We start from the raw sequence: 20,746 nt of genomic DNA, 5'->3' as shown, positions 1-20,746 counted from the left end.
TTCACATTCAGTCTTTTCAAAAAAGTTCATTTTATATTTAGTAATTCTTGGGGGGGGCAGGTGGTGGGTGAAAATGAAATATATATGAAATATGAAACAACACAAAGGAAAAGAAGAACTATAAAAAAGCTAGGAGTATCTGGTGATAAGTTAATGGTTTTAGGGTAGCTGTCCTTATTAGTGGACAAGATTGGGAGACACTAGTCATTTAAATTTAGCCTAAAGTCAGATTTGTTTAAGAGAGAAAGAGAGAGAGAGGGAGGGAGATAGTTATACCACAGGTAAAGAGATAGAGGAATAAACTATTTGATATAGGAGGGTTTTTTTGGTTTTTTTTTTAAGATTTTATTTATTTGACAGAGAGTGAGCACAAGCAGGGGGAGCAGCAGACAGAGGGAGAGGGAGAAGGAGAAGCAGACTCCCTGCTCAGCAAGGGGCCCGATGTGGGGCTCGATCCCAGGACGCTGGGATCATGACCTGAGACAAAGGCAGACACTTAACCGACTGAGCCACCCAGGTGCCCCTGATATAGAAGTTTTATGCTAAAATTATCTTTGTACACCTAGACAAAATATTCCAAATTTTTCAAGATTTTACCACTTTGTGAGTAGGTAAGAATCGTACACTCTTCTGTAGCACTGTGACAGAAATGGCCCAGCTGAACCTAGATCCATACTATCATGAACCAGGAAGGTCAAATACAATTTCAAGGATTCAGACTCAAGCCAGGGTTCAGCCTCTGGCCAATAAATAAAGTTTATTGTTTGCCTTTATGCATTTTAGTGTTATTTTAACAGTTAAGAAGCTGCTTTTGATAACATTGAATGTGTATGCAAATTTATAGCTAAAAGAATATATGTTGTAGCATTGTTTCTACTAACAAAAAGGAAATATATTTTCATCAACTGTGTGTCACTGTATGTATTAGGAGCTCAATACAATGAAATACTATTTAGTAATTGAAAAGTAGCCATACATGAATATTGGTTGACATGGAAACACAATCCTATATTACTGACTAAAGCTAGCTGCAAAATAACTACATCCATGAAAATATATTTTCATTACCTTGTCTACCTATTCTTAATACCCTCTCCAGCACAGGTAATCTAAACATTTTAAGGTGTCTTTTTATTTTGTTGTTCTCTTATATCATGGACATTCCTGTTGTACCTGTGGTGTTAATTTACAATATTATTAGTGAGCTATTACCCTACCTTTTGAACATTGTGTTCTTTTTAAGATAAATCTGTTTCCTTATGTAAATATGATCTTTGCTTTTTTCTAAGTATTAGTAAGATACTTCATTTGATGCATTTGTCTCATACTGTCCTTATGATTGAATTTCCAGCTAATCTTTAGTGGAATCTAGCATACTCAGGACATGAACCTGTATGGTCGTGTAAACCAATTGCTTTGATTTTTTTTCTGTAACACCAAAGTGTAATGTAACCTATACAAACTAATCCATTTGATTTTGAAATTAAGGTGCAGTAACATCATAAAATAAGCTGAGTAGCTTATGCTCCTTTTTATTTTCTCAAAGAACTTTACAAGAGGTGAATTAATTGTTCCTTAAAATTTTGGTACAATTTCGCTATACATATATATGTGCTCATTTTATTTTTTAATTTCTTTACTACCTACTAATCTATTAGTTTCTCTGTATTTTTGCTCTAGTTTAGGTTCTTTTTTTCATGACAAATATGTTCATTTTATCAAATAACAAAATTTATTTTACAATAAATTATGAAAGGAATCGGTCTTATTCTCTTCATCCTCATTTGCAATAGGAAGGGCAGATGGACCTGTCTTGGGTAGTTATTCACTTCACAGATTTTTAATTGAAATCATTTTTACCTTTCATGTCTTCACTGAAGTAGAAAACATCCTCTGTATGGCATAGTTGAATAACAGGACAGCAATAAAATGTTGATGCAGTATTTATATAATGCCAAGAAATATTCTAAGTGTTCCATGTTTGAGACCACAGGCTCTGGAGTCTGATTTTTGCCAGATTTGTGATCTGGAGCAAAATATTTAATCTCTATGGGCCTCAAGTGTATAATGTATAAAATTGTAGTAACATTGGACTATATGAAGACGTAATATGTAATTTCAGTGGTTTTCTTTTTCTTGTTATTTCTTGTTTAAAAAAAAAAGTTAACAGAGAACCCTAATATATGAGAGAGAAAACTAGAACTGTTCTTTTTGAAATGGGTCTGGGGGCTCACCAACTTACTCTCCCTTATCTGTGTTCTCCTCTCCACTCCAAAACAGGTAGCTGAAGAAGTACCTTTCTTTCTTTCTTTCTTTCTTTTCTTTCTTTCTCTTTCTTTCTTTCTTTTCTTTCTTTCTTTCTTTCTTTCTTTCTTTCTTTCTTTCTTTCTTTCTTTCTTTCTTTCTTTCCTTCTTTCCTTCTTTCCTTCTTTCTTTCCTTCCTCCCCTTTCCCCTTTCCCCTTTCCTTATTTATTTGACAGAGACATAGCAAGAGAGTGAACACAAGCAGGGGGTAGTGGGAAAGGGAGAAACAGGCTTCCCGCCAAGCAGGGAGCCTGATGCGGGGCTCGATCCCAGGACCCTGGGATCATGACTTGAGTTGAAGGCAGACGCTTAATGACTAAGCCACCCAGGTGCCCCAAGAAGTACCTCTTTAGATATGGAAACATTCAGGGAACAGAGTTAAAAAAGAACTGTGTGATGTGATCAGAAATGAGTATCATTTGGCTACATTGTTAATTCTGCCCTAAGTAGAAGTTGGTAGTTTTAGGAGTGGGGTGAAGGAGTGGGGAGAAATGACATGTCTTCTTTCTTGTTTAACATCAGCACAGTAAGCACTCCACTTATTATTAGTACGTCACTGGACCATGTTTTGGCATGCAAGTGCTGGGCATAGGTAGTGGGACTAGAGTCTCTCTGTTTAGCTTTAGAGCAAGTGGAAGAAATTTGTCTTTGATGACAGACAAACCTGGGATCAGATCCTGGCCTCTGTTTACCAGAAAACTGTATGAAAGTTAAGTCATATGATGAGACTGAATTTGTTCATTTTTTAACTTTATGAGATAGCCCACCTTGCAAGATTATTTTGAAGAATTCTGGTGATATCTATAAAATTTCAGATTGTCTTTAATTTTAATGTTTGTAATGCATGGCACTGCCACTGTTTTACCTCAATTTTCAAGCCAAATGCTCCTGTTATATTACTAATAGTAGAGCTGGCCTTTATTGATACAGAAATGCCTCTTTGGACTTTACATAAAGTATTAGGGATTTACTAATTCTCTTAGAGGTATTACACAGTTACTTGACTGAAACTATACATAGTGCTTAAAGCAGTCTCTGATCTCTGACTTTATCAATGTTAATTGACAAACCTATCTAATATTTTGCCTACTACCTGTTTTGACCACTACCGATACGGAGACTCATCCTGATCTTTATCTGCCTGAATATGCCTTTGCCTAAATCCAATAGGGATGACTACACATCATTCCTGGTTGAGATAATCTGACACCCTGAACCTTATAAGACATTAACAATGCTTGAAGGCACAAGTTTTTTAAAAATTATTATATGACCATACAATAAGGTTATAAGTGCTGGGATGACCTTCCTAGATCATGAATGATTCATCCTAAATCATGTAAATAATGAAAAAATTAATGAAAATCAATGAAAAAATCATCATAAAACATATTTAATTAGCACATGCTAAATGCTTCCAAAATGCTACTATAGAAAAATATGTACCTCTTATGATAAAGATGACTAAAAAATAAGTAATATTTTAGTAATCTCTTCTATTCTACAATAAGAAGTAATACCGTCTCTCCAAATTTTATAATTAGCATAAAGTATATTATGAATATCTAAAGAAATACACACACATTTATATTGGAGTTTAAAATTTACATGTATTTTTATATACATGTGATAGTATATATGTATATATTTGTGTATGTGTGCATGTGCATGCATGAGATGCACTTGTGATTTTAGGAAAATTGTCTCATTTTTCATTCATGTTTCATTTGCATATGTCCAAGAATCTCATAAAAATGATTTAAAAATAAAATAAAATTAATTGGTTCATACCTTTGAATAAGGCAGTACTTTCACCTCGACAACCCAGTGCAATTCCTGATATTCTTATTTATTAGTTCTGCTCTAAAGCCTACCTAACTATGTATATCAAAATGAAACAAAACACAATAGAACTTCACAAGTGACTGGTACACACCACAACTAAGAAGATTTCTTGACTTGTGAGCTGAAACAAGTCCTTCTTGCTATCTTCTGGAAGGTCCGATTCTATAAGGCTTTGGGAATCCTATCCAATCTCACTATGTAGCAAGAATGCTTTCCAGGAATGTTTCAAAAGTAAAGCTAATAAAGTGTTTCCCTCCGTGAGAAAAGAGGGCTCCTTGTGATGAGTTTTTGAAACTTGTTTCTTAATGCAATTACTGGGAGAAATGAAACAGTAAATGTGGTGGGTATTAGCATTATCCATCAACTATTTCCTTTTCTCTCTCTTCCTAGGTGAATGGGAGGATTCAACTTTCCTGCTACCTTTAAATGTGAATTGCTACAGCCAATGATATGTGAGAAGTGAAGCATACCATGTTTAAACAGTAAGTTTGAAGTGCTTGGGTACTTACAATGTTTCCTGTTCTTTCCTCGTGCAGTACTGAGCTGTGTATTCTAGATAGTGACTACTGTGTCAGCATTAGGACCAGACTTAGAACATGATGACATAAAGCAGAGCCCTTGCTTGTCTGAAATGGACATGAACATGTCTGAAAAATTAATCTTTTTAAATTGTGTTTAATTGCTTGAGCTTTTTGAAGTTATTTATTTATTACTGCAGGATAACTTTAGCATACCCTGAGTGAAGCAAAAATTAAAATATTAAACTAGTAGTCATAAAGGTAAACCCTATTTTAGCATAACCATAACAAGAGTGTTATAATTGTATATAATGATTTTTTTCATTTTGAAATTCTTGTCTCATATGTTAAATTCTCTACATGTATCAGATTTAATTCTCACAATGACTTTAAGAAATATTTAATACTTCATTCTCATTTTTACATCAGAAGAAACAAAGGCTTACAAAGGAAACAGAAATTTATATTCCACCAATATCGTACAGGTAGTAAGTAATAGAAATAGATCTCAAATGCAGATTCTTTTTAATTATAAAGCTCATGCCCTTAAACTTTATGTGATATATTATCTCTTATATATGCCCAAAACAAGCAAGTAATATTAACTAACCAAATATTGAATAGTCACTAAATAAGGAATATTTATATATTCCACATATGCAAGGGAACTACATCAGTAAGAAGTGAGGAAGTGGTAGATAATAGATAATACAAAATGAATAAGACATTAAAGTCTTACAATGGGCAAACTGAAGATCTCAGGACAGTGTAGAGTGGAAATTGGATTTATAGGCATATGTATGCATCAACAGTAAACAGGAAGTAACAGTACTACTGAAGGAAGAGACATTGAACCTGGGGTGACTTATATCAGAGAAGATTGATCACAGAAGTGTGTGAGCTTAGGGACTGCCAGGATCCTCAAGTAAAAAATGGCTCAGTGAAAAATTGTGAGCATTCACATAGGTGATTTTTCATACTCTTGCTGTTAAGAGTCCAATGGGAAGACTGTATTCCTAATGATCCCTGGAATAGATTTGTACTATGGAAAGTGTGATAAACCTGTAAAAGTAATTTGGTCTTTTTTGTACATCTGAGTCTGTAACAAGATTTAAGAATTCCTTTTAGTTATTCTTATTTATCTTATTTCTATTTTATCTTTGACTATATAAATTACTGTGTGTGGTGAGTAATTTTAAAAATGATAGGCTTTGAGTAAATACATTTAAAATTAATAGAAAATTTCTTCAAAAATAAATGGGGAATTTTAAACCAAATCGGACACTGGGTGTGATGGACATTTCAGGCAGTAGTTTTGAAAGCAAAGTGTATTTCTTAAGACATACTTCTGAAAGTTGAAAATGTTAAAAACTGAGAGAATCAAAACATTGTTGTATTTGTTTGGGTTGTCTGGAAACCAGATAGCAGGATGTGGTTGTATATGTGTTTTTGTCCATACTGTTTCTGTGTATTGACCAATTTTAAGATGCAATCAGGTAGTCTCTTTTTATATATTGTTTTTTTAACTATCCCTTAGAAATGATCTGTAGGTCTGCTGATACAGTTAGCAGATCAAATTTGACAATTTTAGATTTTTTTTTTTTTAGTTCACAGCACAGAATTATGGTAAACAATGACTCCAAATTATGAAACATTTTTCCAACCATTTTTGCTCAATATATTTAACAATTAGAAATTTATCAAGTGTATGCTTTATTCCAAACAAAGCAAGGATTAGGGAAATGCACAAATAGTCAAATGTTTATTTAAAGATGATTTTCTTGAATCTCCTTAAATAGAGAACAATTATACTTAAATTGTTATTCTTCCTTTCTTTTTATAAACCTCTTCATTTTCTGTTTGAATTTGTAATTATGTGGGATATTATCATATTAAAGGAAACACTGTGGAACATTACACAAAGCTTTAGAGTTAAAAGTCAAAGAGAAACTTCTCTGTTTATTTTATTATCTTTTTTTTTTTTTTGGTGAAAAACTTGTTGTCATTGTTGATGATAGGATTCACATAGTCTCATCATTCTTAGGTGGCTGAGTGTTATTACTTGATAGTTTTCATTTTCTTTGCTGTTTCATTTATGTCACCGGTGGAGGTCAAAATCATGACTTCATTGAGAGAAGGCACGAACCCCCTAAGCCAAACTTTTGAATGGCTTATATTAAAGTCCATGTCCTTTTTTTCATAAACTCAGGAGTTAGTAAATCTTAAGTTCATCACAGAATTCTAGCCTCTAAATGGCTGACTGTGTCAGTTGCAAATTCCTTGTCCAGTCAGTAGTGAGGAGGAAAGTCAGAGTCACTTGACAGAAAGCATAGAGACATGGGTACAAGTTTATGTTCATATGTCTCTGGCAAATTGACTCTTTCAGTGATGGCATTTAGACAGCCATGAACTAACTAATCAAAAGCAACACAAAGCAATAATTCTTGTTTCCTGGCTTTTAAAAAAAGGTTTTTTTCCATTGCATGTTCCATGAGTTTTTATCTAATTTATTATGTAGTCTTGGATCCTCGGCTTACTTTATCCCTGGCACCGTTTCTGACTCATTTCGGATTTCCCAAATCTTCCCTCAGATCACAATTGTACTCCACAGGTCTTCTCCTTGAGCTCTGTGGATCTACCCATATCAGTCTAATTTTAGAGTGTTTAAAGATGATGCAACTCTCGAAGATAATGTCCTATTACAAACTCTGCTAAGCTAGTCTAAATTATTTTATACTACTAGCTGCTGAAAATGAAAGTGCAAAGCTTACATCTGTATATCTATGAGCAACTGTTTTTCTGGATGACTGCCTAATTTTGTCTAAAGTAAAAAAGTTATCTAGGTTCTTTCTGGACTACTTAGATTTTCTAATTTCTCTAAGAACTACAGCCAAAACTTACACAAGGATGGCAACTTTTTGAATTCAACTGTCCACTAAAATATTGCACAATGTCTATTTTTGTTCTCAAACAATTTATTATAGTTAAACACTGTGTCAAGAATTAAATTAGAATAAACATAATTCACTTTCATCTCAGTATGATGTTCCTTGCTTTCTGTGTATTGCACAACCTGTCTCAAAGTTGCAAACTGTATTAAACTTGAATAATATTAGTGCCCTTTCAATATTTTCAGATATTTGCCACAAGTCAATAAATTTCAAATATTTTTTCATACTCTACGAAGTGTTAATATGCTGATATATTCAGTCTATTCTTGTCCTTCCCATGTCCTAACATTTTTTAACCTTACCTAAAACAGCATTTTCATCTTAAAGTCTTTATGCAGGATTTTATTTCCAATACATCTTTTATATATTGCCAATATTCTTAAGTATTTAAAAATGAGTTTCTTCTGTCTCCTTTATAAGCATGCTGAAGAGTATCCTCGAAAAAAAAATAGGAAAATCTAATTTTCCTATTTTAGAATTCCATAGCATTAATTTCTTCTTTAAAAATTCTCTCCATATGCTCCTCTGTGAAGTGTTACGCAATGCCAAAATATTTATTTTCATATTCAGTTGAGAAAGGGTACCCAAATCATATCTATTATATAAATTTGCTAATAATTGTAATTAAGATCTGTTCATCCCTTACACTTTATACAGTGCTTTCAAATAAATCATGTCATTAAAGTAGGCATTTGTACCATTTTTCATTTTAAGGAGAGATACAAGGGGTGAAATGAATTGCTCCAAGCTGTGTAACTAGAAAGTAACAGACCCTAGCTCGAGACCTCTACCTTCAAATCATCCTACCAGGCTGACCAATTTCCCATTATTGATCTTAACAATAAATCATCATTTGAAAGACAACATTATATGGATTACTTTGTGATTTGGTGATGCCCTAAATCACTTAATAATTTTACAATGATACATGCAAAGAGATAAAGGGAGAATGTGATGATCCCTGGGACCCCACCACTTTCATGAATGATACAATGAAAATTGTATCATATTTATACTCTGTTCAGTTATGCAGCAGTTGATGAAATGAAAGTTGTCCAAATATCTGATTGGGCACCAATTTCAATTCAAATTATTTCTAACTTATCTCATCTGTTAAAAACAAGATAACACGCCCAAAATGGAGTCACTTACGTTAAGCCCCACATCACCAAACTGGGCCCTAACTTACAGTTTTCATCTCTCAGAAATGGAATCTTAAACCAGTCAATCAGGAATCACCTGGTTAGCTGTAGTGAGGTAATCTGCTTGGTAGGGCCCTGCAGTCCCCTAAAGGAAAGTGACCTTGCCACAACTAATCCACTTTTTACTAGTATAACTTCCTTGTCCCACTCCCTTCCGCCTATAAAAGTCTTTCATTTTGTACAGCTCCTCACGTGCTTTCTTTATATCTGCTCCACAGAATACTGCCCAATTCATGAATCATTAAATAAACAAACCCAAAAAGATCTTTAAAATTCAGTCAGTTGCATTTTGTTTTTCAACACATTCTGAATAAGAAAAGTAAATGAACCCCTTTACCCCTCCCCTGCCTCTATCACCCAATCATTTTTTAATTATTTATTATTTTTAATTATTTTTTAATTTTTTTAAATTAACATATAACGTATTATTTGTTTCAGGGGTACAGGTCTATGATTCATCAGTCATACACAACACCCAGCGCTCACCACAACACATACCCTCCCCAAGTCCATTACCTAGTCACCCCATCCCTCCAACCCCCTCCCCTCCAGCAACCTTCAGTTTGTTTCCTAAGAAAGAGTCTCTTGTGGTTTATCTCCCTCTCTGGTTTCTACTTGTTTCATTTTTTCCTCTCTTCCCCTATGATCCTCTGCATTGTTTTTTAAATTCCTCATATCAGTGAGGTCATATGATAATTGTCTTTATCTGATTGACTTATTTTGCTTAGCATAGTACCCTCTAGATCCATCCATGTCATTGCAAATGGCAAGATTTAATTTTTTTCTTTGATGGCTGTGTAATATTCCATTATATTTATACCACATCTTCTTTATCCATTCATCTGTCGATGGACATCTGGGCTCTTTCCATAGTTTGCCTATTGTGGACATTGCTGCTATAAACACTGGGATGCAAGTGTCCCTTCAGATCCCTACATTTGTATCTTTGGGGTACTCAGTGCAATTGCTGGATCATAGGGTAGCTCTATTTTCAACTTTTTGAGGAGCCTCCATACTGTTTTCCAGAGTGGCGTACCAGCTTGCAACCCCACCAACAGTGTAGGAGGGTTCCCCTTTCTCTGCATCTTTGCCAACATCTGTAATTTCCTGATTTGTTAATTTTAGCCATTCTGACTGGTGTGAGGTGGTATCTTCTTGTGGTTCTGATTTGTATTTCCCTGATGCCAAGTGATGTTGAGCACTTTTTCATGTGTCTGTTGGCCATTTGGATATCTTTGCAGAAATGTCTGTTCATGTCTTCTGCCCATTTCTTGATTGGATTCTTTGTTCTTTGGGTGTTGAGTTTGATAAGTTCTTTATAGATCTTGGATACTAGCCCTTTATCTGATATGTCATTTGCAAATATCTTCTCCCATTCTGTTGGTTGTCTTTTGGTTTTGTTGACTGTTTTCCTTTGTGGTGCAAAAGCTTTTTATCTTGATGAAGTCCCAATGGTTCATTTTTGCCTTTGTTTCCCTTTCCTTTGGAGATGTGTCTAGCAAGAAGTTGCTGCTGCCGAGGTCACAGAGGTTGCTGCCTGTGTTCTCCTTAAGGATTTTGCCATTTAGGTCTTTCATCCATTTTGAGTCTATTTTTGTGTGTGGTGTAAGGAAATGGTCCAGTTTCATTCTTCTGCATGTGGCTGCCCAATTTTCCCAACACCATTTGTTGAAGAGACTGTCTTTTCTCCATTGGATAATCTTCCCTGCTTTGTCAAAGATTAGTTGACCATAGAGTTGAGGGTCCATTTCTGGGCTCTCTATTCTGTTCCATTGATCTATGTGTCTGTTTTTGTGCCAGTACCATACTGTCTTGATGATTACAGCTTTGTAATAGCGCTTAAAGTCTGGAATTGTGATGCTACCAGCTTTGCTTTTCTTTTTCAACATTCCTCTGGCTATTTGGGGTCTTTTCTGGATCCATACAAATTTTAGGATTATTTGTTCCAGTTCTGTGAAAAAAGTGGGTGGTATTTTGATAGGGATTGCATTGAATGTGTAGATTGCTCTAAGAAGCATAGACATTTTCACAATATTTATTCTTCCAATCCATGAGCATGGAACATTTTTCCATTTCTTTGTGTCTTCCTCAATTTCTTTCATGAGTGTTCTATAGTTTTCTGAGTACGGATCCTTTGCCTCTTTGGTTAGATTTATTCCTAGGTATTTTATGGTTTTGGGTGCAATTGTAAATGGGATTGACTACTTAATTTCTCTTTCTTCTGTCTCATTGTTGGTGTATAGAAATGCAACTGAATTCTGTGCATTGATTTTATATCCTGCCACTTTACTGAATTCCTGCATGAGTTCTAGCAATTTTGGGGTGATCTTTTGGGTTTTCCACATAAAGTATCATGTCATCTGCAAAGAGTGACATTTTGACTTCTTTGCCAATTTGGATGCCTTTTATTTCTTTTTGTTGTCTGATTGCTGAGGCTAGGACTTCTATTACCATGTTGAACAGCAGTGGTGATAGTGGACATCCCTGCTGTGTTCCTGACCTTAGGGGAAAAGCTCCAACAAGAAGATCTAACAATTGTAAATATTTATGTCCCTAACATGGGAGCAGCCAATTATTTAAGCCAATTAATAACAAAATCAAAGAAACACATCGACAATAGTACAATAATAGTAGAGGACTTTAACACTCCCCTCACTGCAATGGACAGATCATTTAAGCAGAAGATCAACAAGGAAATAAGGGCTTTGACGTACTGGACCAGATGGACTTCACAGATGTATTCAGAGCATTCCATCCCAAAGCAACAGAATACACATTCTTCTCAAGTACACGTGGAACATTCTCCAGAATAGATCACATCTGGGTCACAAGTCAGGTCTCAACTGGTACCAAAAGATTGGGATCATTCCCTGCATATATTCAGACCACAATGTTTTGAAACTGGAGCTCAATCAGAAGAGAAAAGTTGGAAAGAACTCAAATACATGGAGGCTAAAGAGGATCCTACCAAAGAATGAATGGGTCAACAAGGAAATTAAATAAGAATTAAAAAAAAAGGGCGCCTGGGTGGCTCAGTTGGTTAAGCGACTGCCTTCGGCTCAGGTCATGATCCTGGAGTCCCGGGATCGAGTCCCGCATCGGGCTCCCTGCTCGGCAGGGAGTCTGCTTCTCCCTCTGACCCTCCCCCTCTCATGCTCTCTCTCTCTCTCTCTCATTCTCGCTCTCAAATAAATAAATAAAATCTTTAAAAAAGAAAAAAAGAATTAAAAAAAATCATGGAAACAAATGAAAATGAAAACACTACTGTTCAAAACCTTTGGGATGCAGCAAAGGCAGTCCTAAGAGGGAAGTATATAGTACTACAAGCCCTTCTCAAGAAACAGGAAAGGTCTCAAATACACACCCTAACCCTACACCTAAAGGAGCTGGAGAAAGAACAGCAAATAAAGCCTAACCCCAGCAGGAGAAGAGAAATAATAAAGATTAGAACAGAAATCAATGAAATGGAAACCAAAAGAACAGTAGAACAGATCAATAAAACTAGGAGCTGGTTCTTTGAAAGAATTAACAAGATTGATAAACCCCTGGCCAGACTTATCAAAAAGAAAAGAGAAATGGCCCAAATCAGCAACATCATGAATGAAACAGGAGAGATCACAGCCAACACTGAAGAAATACAAACAATTATAAGAACATATTATGAACAACTATATGCCAACAAATTAGACAATCTGGAAGAAATGGATACATTCCTGGAGACGTATAAACTACCAAAACTGAACCAGGAAGAAATAGAAAACCTGAACAGACCCATAACCACTAAGGAAACTGAAGCAGTAATCAAAAATCTCCCAACAAACAAGAGCCCAGGGCCAGATGGCTTCCCAGGGGAATTCTACCAAACATTTAAAGAAGAATTAAAACCTATTCTTCTCAAGCTGTTTCAGAAAATTGAAATGGAAGGAAAACTTCCAAACTCTTTTTATGAGGCCAGCATTACCTTGATCCCAAAGCCAGACAAAGACCCACCAAAAAAGGAGAATTATAGACCAATATCCCTGATGAACATGGATGTAAAAATTCTCACCAAAATACCAGCCAGCAGGATCCAACAGTACATTAAAAGGATTATTCACCACGACCAAGTGGGATTTACTCCTGGGCTGCAAGGTTGGTTCAACATCTGCAAATCAATCAATGAGATACACTACATAAATAAAAGAAAGGACAAGAACCATATGATCCTCTCAATACATGTAGAAAAAGCATTTGACAAAGTACAGCATCCTTTCTTGATTAAAACTCTCCACAGTGTAAGTATAGAGAGTACATACCTCAATATCATAAAAGCCATCTATGAAGAACCCACATCAAATATCATTCTCAATGGGGAAAAACTGAGAGCTTTTCACCCAATCATTTTTATCTTATGTAGGTGAGATAGTTTGCACCAACCCCCTAAGCGTTGCTTTTTTTGTTGTTCTGTATTCTCTACTAAAATATAAAGTCAACAGGGATATAATATCTGGCAGAAGACGCTCAATAAATATTTGTTAATGTGTCAATAAAGAAACCATCATTTTTGTAATAATTCCATTTGTAGTGATAGTCAAGTGTCAGAGTTTGTAATACTTGAATGAATTATTTTTTGAAGATGTAGATCCTCCACTGATGATCTTTTAAAGGTAGGCTAGAGTGTCACAGAGAAATTTGATTATTCTGGTCCAGACAGACAATTTAAAAATGTCTTATTCCTGGGGCGCCTGAGTGGCTCAGTTGGTTAAGTGTCTGCCTTCAGCTCAGGTCATGATCCCAAGGGTCATCAAGCCCCACATTGGGCTTCCTGCTCAGTGGGGAGCCTGCTTCTCCCACTCCTCTGCTGCTCCCCGTGCTTGTGCTCTTTCACTCTCTCTGTCAAATAAATAAAATCTTTAAAAAAACTGTCTTATACCTTTTCTTTCCTCTTTCAGAAATATTTTTGCTAGGTGCCTATAGTTAAAACCTGCTATTCATGTAAATAGTCTAGAAAAAATAAAAAGGAACACAGTTGACTAAATTAAAAATAAAAACAACAACAACAAAATAAAACTTTCAAGCACTTCAGAGGGATCCACTGATGTACAGTAAATTATTGATGCTAATTACAAATATTTGTGTAATAATGGGTATTTACTGTTTTCTCATTCTCTCCAGGTGAACTCAAAAGCAACACTATTGCACCATATGTGAAAGCAACGGTATAATTCTAGCTTGTATTTATATGGATTCAGAGTTTGGAAGGTTAGATAAAATAAATATGTATTCTTCCAGTTCCAAACCCAGTACTGGTTGAGAAATTCTATATTGGAATATTAAAATATCTTGACTCCTCATGTTGATAATACATGATATCACACCATCTGAAGATTAATATCTCAAGGGAGCTAATTAGAATATAAATATGTTGAATTAAACATTGGCTCTTCTATCTACTATCTTTACTATAACTAGGAAAAATTGTCTAAGACTTAGGTTGGAATCCCAGCACACCTTTGGGGACATTCTTTATTTATATTGACAAAACCTTCACAGCTTTATTGAATGACTGACTTTCCTTGCCAAAAATCCTAACTGCAAAACAACTTTGAATAATTAATAAGTTGGTACTGGGTTGTACTGATCAGTTTCAAGGACTTTCCATATCTGTGGACTTTTCAAGATCCTCTACAGACAAAATCCAACCAAAAGATCAGCCAAAATCTTCTGGTTGAAAGACAGGTTAATCTTTAAGGCTTACTAAATCATTTGAGGAAGAATAGTTGCGATCAGTTGTAATGAACATCTTGGGGCTAGGACAAGTTAATAGCAGTGTCTAGATTTGATGAATTTTTCCTCCTTTCAAGGATGGAATTTTTAGATATTGATTTTTTAGACTTCTAGATTATTGGTTTTCATGCAGACCTCATTCCAGCCCTATTACTTGTGATTTTTTTCCCCCTTATCTGCCTTTCTCTGTTAGTGCTTCAGTTTTCATAAATTCTGTTTGACAAATGGGTGATTATGATACCACTTGCCTTATATAAGTTGAGGACAAAATGAAAGCACTTTTAATTAATATGTTTACACACAAACATACCTCTTTGAATTCTATGATCTTCCGTGTTCTCTCATTCTTTCTGTCTTTGAGTCAGGGCTGCCACTCCATCTAGTAGCCACTTAATAGTGTGCAAGAGCTCTCCTTGCACCAAGATTGGAAATGCTGTCCTCTCCTTCTGTGTTTCCCAAATCTCCATGAAATGTTTCCTGTTCAAAATCTATCGTGATCTGGCCTAGCACCTTTAACTTTGAAGCCATACTGACCTCAAATAGCATGCTACTCTTCCCTCTCAACTGCTCAGCCCAATCATAAACTGTTCCCCGTTTATTTCCCTAAATGCCAGAATATGATGTTGAAGAAAACTTCACCTGAAGAAAAAAGGTAAAAATAATAGTAGATCATTGCTTTAGATTCAGCCACCCTCGTTTTCCACAAATGTTCCTTACTAGCCACTTTTTCTGTAGCACAGGCATCTTTTGCACATGTGGAAGCCCAGTCTGTGGAGGAAAAATTGTTTGACGTAATAATCTTCAACCAGGGAGTTGCAGTACTTTTATATATTACTCAGATTCATCCCCCAATCTCACTCAAACTCTGCTTTTCAGAAGGGAACATGGGATTGTATTTTGTATAAGCAAACAATAGGATTCTCAAAGGGGAATACTGCCTTTGTTGAAATGCATTTTGTCCCTACTACACTAGTATCTGTTAGTGTAAAGGAAGATTCATTCAAATTTTAAAGACATCAAATTATAATACTACCATAAAACAAAGGTTAAAAGGCCTTCATAATTAAAGTAAATAAAAATGATGACATGAAGTCTCACCAAAATACCTACTTTAAAAGAAGGTAATTAGAAGTGTTTCAATGACTTCTCATCTCCTTTCAGAAAATGTTTACCAAGTGGATATATTAACCTAAAAAGCATTTTCTCTTTTTGTTTCATTTTTGGAGCCAATTATTTCTCAACATGAGGTAAAATGCTGTTCCAGCCCAATCAGAGAAACTTCAGGGCCAGAAATAATCATGATCATATTCATTAGTTAAATTATAATCAAATAAATGTATAAGGAAAGCAGTGCTACTTTGAGGAAATAGGCATATTTACAAAAATTATCTTTAAGAGGATTATGGATGCCTTATTTCATTGGAATAAAAGGAATCCTCACTTTCCTTCCTTCTCCTGACTCCATTTGTTGCAAAGTATTCCAAGTGGATTCATTCTGTGGTAAAGAGCTGAACACAAAGAAACTGAAATAGAAGGCTTTTACAAAGTGGCTACTGAGATCTACTTTTTTGTTCTGAGCTGGAAGTCTATTGAGTGCATGCACAGGAGTGCTTTGTTTTCAACCTACTCAAGGTGGTGTTGTCTAAGGATTTGTTTTCAAATTCTGTGCTTCTGAAGAGAAATGGACGGGGCCCTTGACAGTCCTCAGATGAAAGCAAATACCACACCAGATAAAGCATAAACATTGTACTGATTGGAAATCATAAGAAAGAGCAGCAAGGAATTGAGACACTTTGTTTTTAATTCAGTTAATAAAATGTTTAGTCATAGAATCAAATTCATTAAACACTCTTCAATTTGTATTAAATTATAAGTACAGTTGTTGCAAAATCAGTCTTCCGTTTATATAAAAATCTTCAGTTCTGGCCAAAGAGTAACTCGTCCTAAATAGTGCTAATAAGTGAACACACTTGAAGAATTCATTTGACATGCTTCACCGTGGTCATTACAAAACTGGCCCTACCTAGAAGTGCTGAGTTGTCCTCTCAACAAGTGGTTTCTGAAGGTCTGCTTTGGGATAGACACAGTGAGGTGGCTACCTTGTTGAAGCCTTAAAAGATAAATGACCTGTATTTTTAGTTATGTGAATTATTATGTGAAGTACATCAACCCAGATAGTAAAATTAGACAAGGAAGACTTTATTCAAGAATATTAAAAAGGGGGGCACCTGGGTGGCTCAGTCGTTAAGCGTCTGCCTTCGGCTCAGGTCATGATCCCAGGGTCCTGGGATGGAGCCCCGCATCGGGCTCCCTCCTGGGCGGGAAGCCTGCTTCTCCCTCTCCCACTCCCCCTGCTTGTGTTCCTGCTCTCGCTATCTCTCTCTCTGTCAAATAAATAAATAAAATCTTAAAAAAAAAAGTATATTACAAGAGGGAGACAGGCTAGAACTCATTCTGAGCTCAACTCTACTGAAAAAAAGACTAGAGAATTTTTAAGAGCTGGAGTGGGGGATGGTAGGCAGTCTGTATTTGCTAATTGGACTTACTCAAAGAACACTGGCAAGTAGCTTTTAAAAATATTTTTGAGATTACATTTCAAAGGGGCAGGAGAATTTACAAGTTACTAAAGTAAGGTAAATGCTCTAAAAAAAGAGAGGTCAGGGCCTAGAGTCAGGAAGAAAGCTATATAAAGACTAGTTCAAGCTAAAGGGAATATTAATATCATCTTGGTTAGTAGAGAAAAAATAAAAATTAAACTGAATTCAAATGATTAATGCAAATCACATAGACAATCTTAGCTAAAGAATCTGTGGTAAATCATGTGTTTGTTCATTTTGATTTACTTTAGAGTATTCATCTCTGTGAGCAATAAAGACCTGCAAATGCCAGTTTTGCTTGTCATAGGAGTGGATATTAAAATGAAAAAAAGTTTATATTGCATACATCACACTGCAAACGTAAAGTCTCCATAATCATTCAGCATATTATGGTGCTTCAGTTCAGTATAGTGCTGTAGACTAGGCCTACGGAATCCATTGAAAACATTTGTCATTCATCTACTTTTTAAAACCTACCCTCTGTTTTTTGACGAAACAAAGACACAGGAATACATACACTGTGGCCTATGTTGATGTTTAGCATTATTCTTAAGATAAGAATCTCCACAAAACATTTTTTGGGGATAGAGCAAGTTAGAGAACACTAACCCACTCAAAATATTAGTATAAAAAATTTGCTATACACACACATGCAGTTTCCTTTTGGGAAAAATGCTAGGATATACATCTCATTATAGGACATGTATCTCATAAATGAGGTACAAACAAAAGTGACCAGATATTCTACAAAAAGAAAAACATTAAGTCTTTAGGACTACCTTTGTAAAATTGCATTGTGAGAAGTCCTCTATGATTGGTGAAATAATCTGAAGAGTGAAAATGATGTTGTTTTTTGTAACTGCCTAATATCATCAGAGTGACTCTTATTGTTTCTGAGAATAAAATAATTGAAGCAATTTATCCTCAAGACAGGTGCTATATAACTCTATTATTGCTGTTGTGAATATAGTCAAAAGTATTTGTAGTACAGTTTGAATAGAACAGACCAGATGTCTAAGTGCTGTTTCTCTTACTAGTTGTGGAAACCTTGCTTGCCAAATGACAGTGACAAATGGCAAACTACCTATTAGGGTACAGAGCTCCTTGTGGGTAGGTGATGTTATAGTTCACCTTGTGCACATATTAGGTCCTATTAAGCATTTAAACACTACGTAGGGAACACATACATAAAGAAATGTTATTTGTGTTTGGATCTTGGCAGTGTTTCAGTATAGAAAAGAAAATAACCAATACATATTTATTTAATTCCCATGGAAAGAGGATATTTGAAAATTAAAGCCATTTGCAAGTTTTTTTTTTCCTCATAATCACAGAGTTACCATATATTATCCAAATTAGGACACTTTTGTTCAGAAAAAAATACTAAACCTCAGTCATATATCGGAGTGTCTATTACTCTACCCATTTTATAGAGAAGGAAACTAAAGTTTGTTTATTGGTTAAGCTTGACTCTATATAAGGTATGTTAGAAGAAAATAAATAGCCAGCAGTCATTAGAAAACACGTGTGTCCCACCCATATTTTGATAAGCTTTGTGAAATGCTTGTTTCCCAAAACTTTTCTGTAACCTTCAAGTCCCTCTGGGCACCATTCTGGATGTTGGGGTGCTGATGAGAACCTCATTTGTGATCAGTGAAAACTGCTTTAGCTTAAGGCTTTGTAAAGCTACAAGGGGATTAATTGAAAGTAACCAAGCACATTTTAAATAAAGAGAATGACATACAGTTTACAAGCCATAAACTTAAACATAAAAATGTGTGTTGGGAAACTACAAATATAGTGGGATAGGGTTCCACTGTTAACCTTACTTTGTTTCACTAAGTAACTTTCCTATTCCCAGAGAATAGAGAAATATGTAGCTAGTTGATTGTTTTTATTTAAGCAAAGTGTTTTTGTTCTTGTTCCATCTAAATTCCTCTTCTCCTGGTTTTAGGTTTTGTTTATTATTTTCTGTGTTGCATGGCGTTTTGGGCCTGCTATGTTTTATCAGGCGGTGGCTTTTTGCTTTGGAGAGAAGTAGGTTCATGGTTGCAAAAAGTTGACACTTTAAGTAAAAAAAAAAAAAAACTATTGTTATATTTTTCTGTTTCTATTCTTAATTTCCCAGAGGTTGTATAGATCCTTTGTGTCCAATACAGTCAACAATAACTGCTATAGAATTTCGCTGCCTCTAGGTGTGGTATAGCACTGGGCAGGTTTTATTTCGTCCTCCCGCACACCCTCTTCCTGCTGTAATTATCAGGAAAATTGTGGGGAAAGTACATTTCAGAAGAAGTCTGAGCCAAAAATGCACCATCCATTGGGCAAAACCAATGAAGAAGACATGTTGTACCAGTAAGCATATTCCGTGGCTATAGCACATTAGGATTTTAAAGTTGAAACATTTCATGCCAGAAATAATATGGCTACAAATTAAAAATTACCTAGTTTTAAAATGTAGTTAGTCAATAATATAATACAGTTATGATTTACTGATGGTCACAGAAATCTCTCTTTTATCTAAAAACATATTGGCAGGGTCATCTGGTTGGCTCAGTAGTTAAGCGTCTGCCTTCTGCTCAGGTCGTGATCCCAGGGTTCTGGGATCGAGCCCCGCATTGGGCTCCCTGCTCTGCGGGAAGCCTTCTTCTCCCTCTCCCACTCCTCTTGCTTGTGTTCCCTCTCTTGCTGTCTCTCTCTTTGTCAAAAAATAATAAAATCTTTAAAAAAAAATAAAAAAAAACATATTGGCAGATCCATCTATTCTGCCTGAAATGCTGGCTTCTAGTAGATACTTTCCAGTAAGCTTCAATGCCTCTATTCTTTTTAAAAATTAGTTAATAATTGTTCTTTTATATTCCTTATTTAATGTATAATTATTGTGTATTTTAAAAAAATGTTTCTTGTTTTAACTGATGTTTGTTTTGGTGGTTTGTTGGTTGTTGTTCTTTATTACCCAACCAACTACACAAGTTCCAATCACATCAGATTAGATGACTTTTGTTAAAGTATAAATTATAAAAGGATCAGTTAGCTTAAATCTATGATTACTGTATGAAGTTTTGTTCTGAAAATGGGTATTGTGCTTAACTTAATTTTTTTTTATTTTTTTACATTTTTTAAATTTTATTATGTTATGTTAATCACCATACATTACATCATTAGTTTTTGTTGTAGCATTCCATGATTCACTGTTTGTGTATAACACCCAGTACTCCATTCAGTACGTGCCCTCTTTAATACCCATCACCAAGCTAACCCATCCCCCCACCCCCTCCCCTCTAGAACCCTCCGTTTGTTTCTCAGAGTCCATACTCTGTCGTGGTTCGTCTCCCCCTCCGATTTCCCCCCCTTCATTTTTCCCTTCCTGCTATCTTCTTTTTTTTTTTTTTTTAACATATAATGTATTATTTGTTTCAGAGGTACAGGTCTGTGATTCAGCAGTCTTACACAATTCACAGTGCTCACCATAGCACATACCCTCCCCAATGTCTATCACCCAGCCACCCCATCCCTCCCAACCCCCACCACTCCAGCAACCCTGTTTGTTAAGACCTGTTCT

The 20,746-nt window shown here is 35.4% G+C and overlaps 1 long non-coding RNA gene across 2 annotated transcripts in view; it reads left to right on the top strand.

Moving 5' to 3' along the window:
* The window catches only part of LOC115944620 (uncharacterized), a 1,151,228-nt gene that overhangs the window by 923,754 nt on the left and 206,728 nt on the right, over window positions 1–20,746 (top strand). For both annotated transcript variants that reach the window (XR_014147031.1, XR_004079136.2), the window contains exon 8: window positions 4,541–4,632. This is a non-coding gene — a long non-coding RNA (uncharacterized LOC115944620). The remainder of the gene's footprint in view (window positions 1–4,540; window positions 4,633–20,746) is intronic.

This window comes from Leptonychotes weddellii, chromosome 7 (assembly GCF_054177405.1).
Source record: "Leptonychotes weddellii isolate Sample4059 chromosome 7, ASM5417740v2, whole genome shotgun sequence".
NCBI lineage: Eukaryota > Metazoa > Chordata > Mammalia > Carnivora > Phocidae > Leptonychotes > Leptonychotes weddellii.
This window is presented reverse-complemented; position numbering and strand designations above follow the sequence as displayed.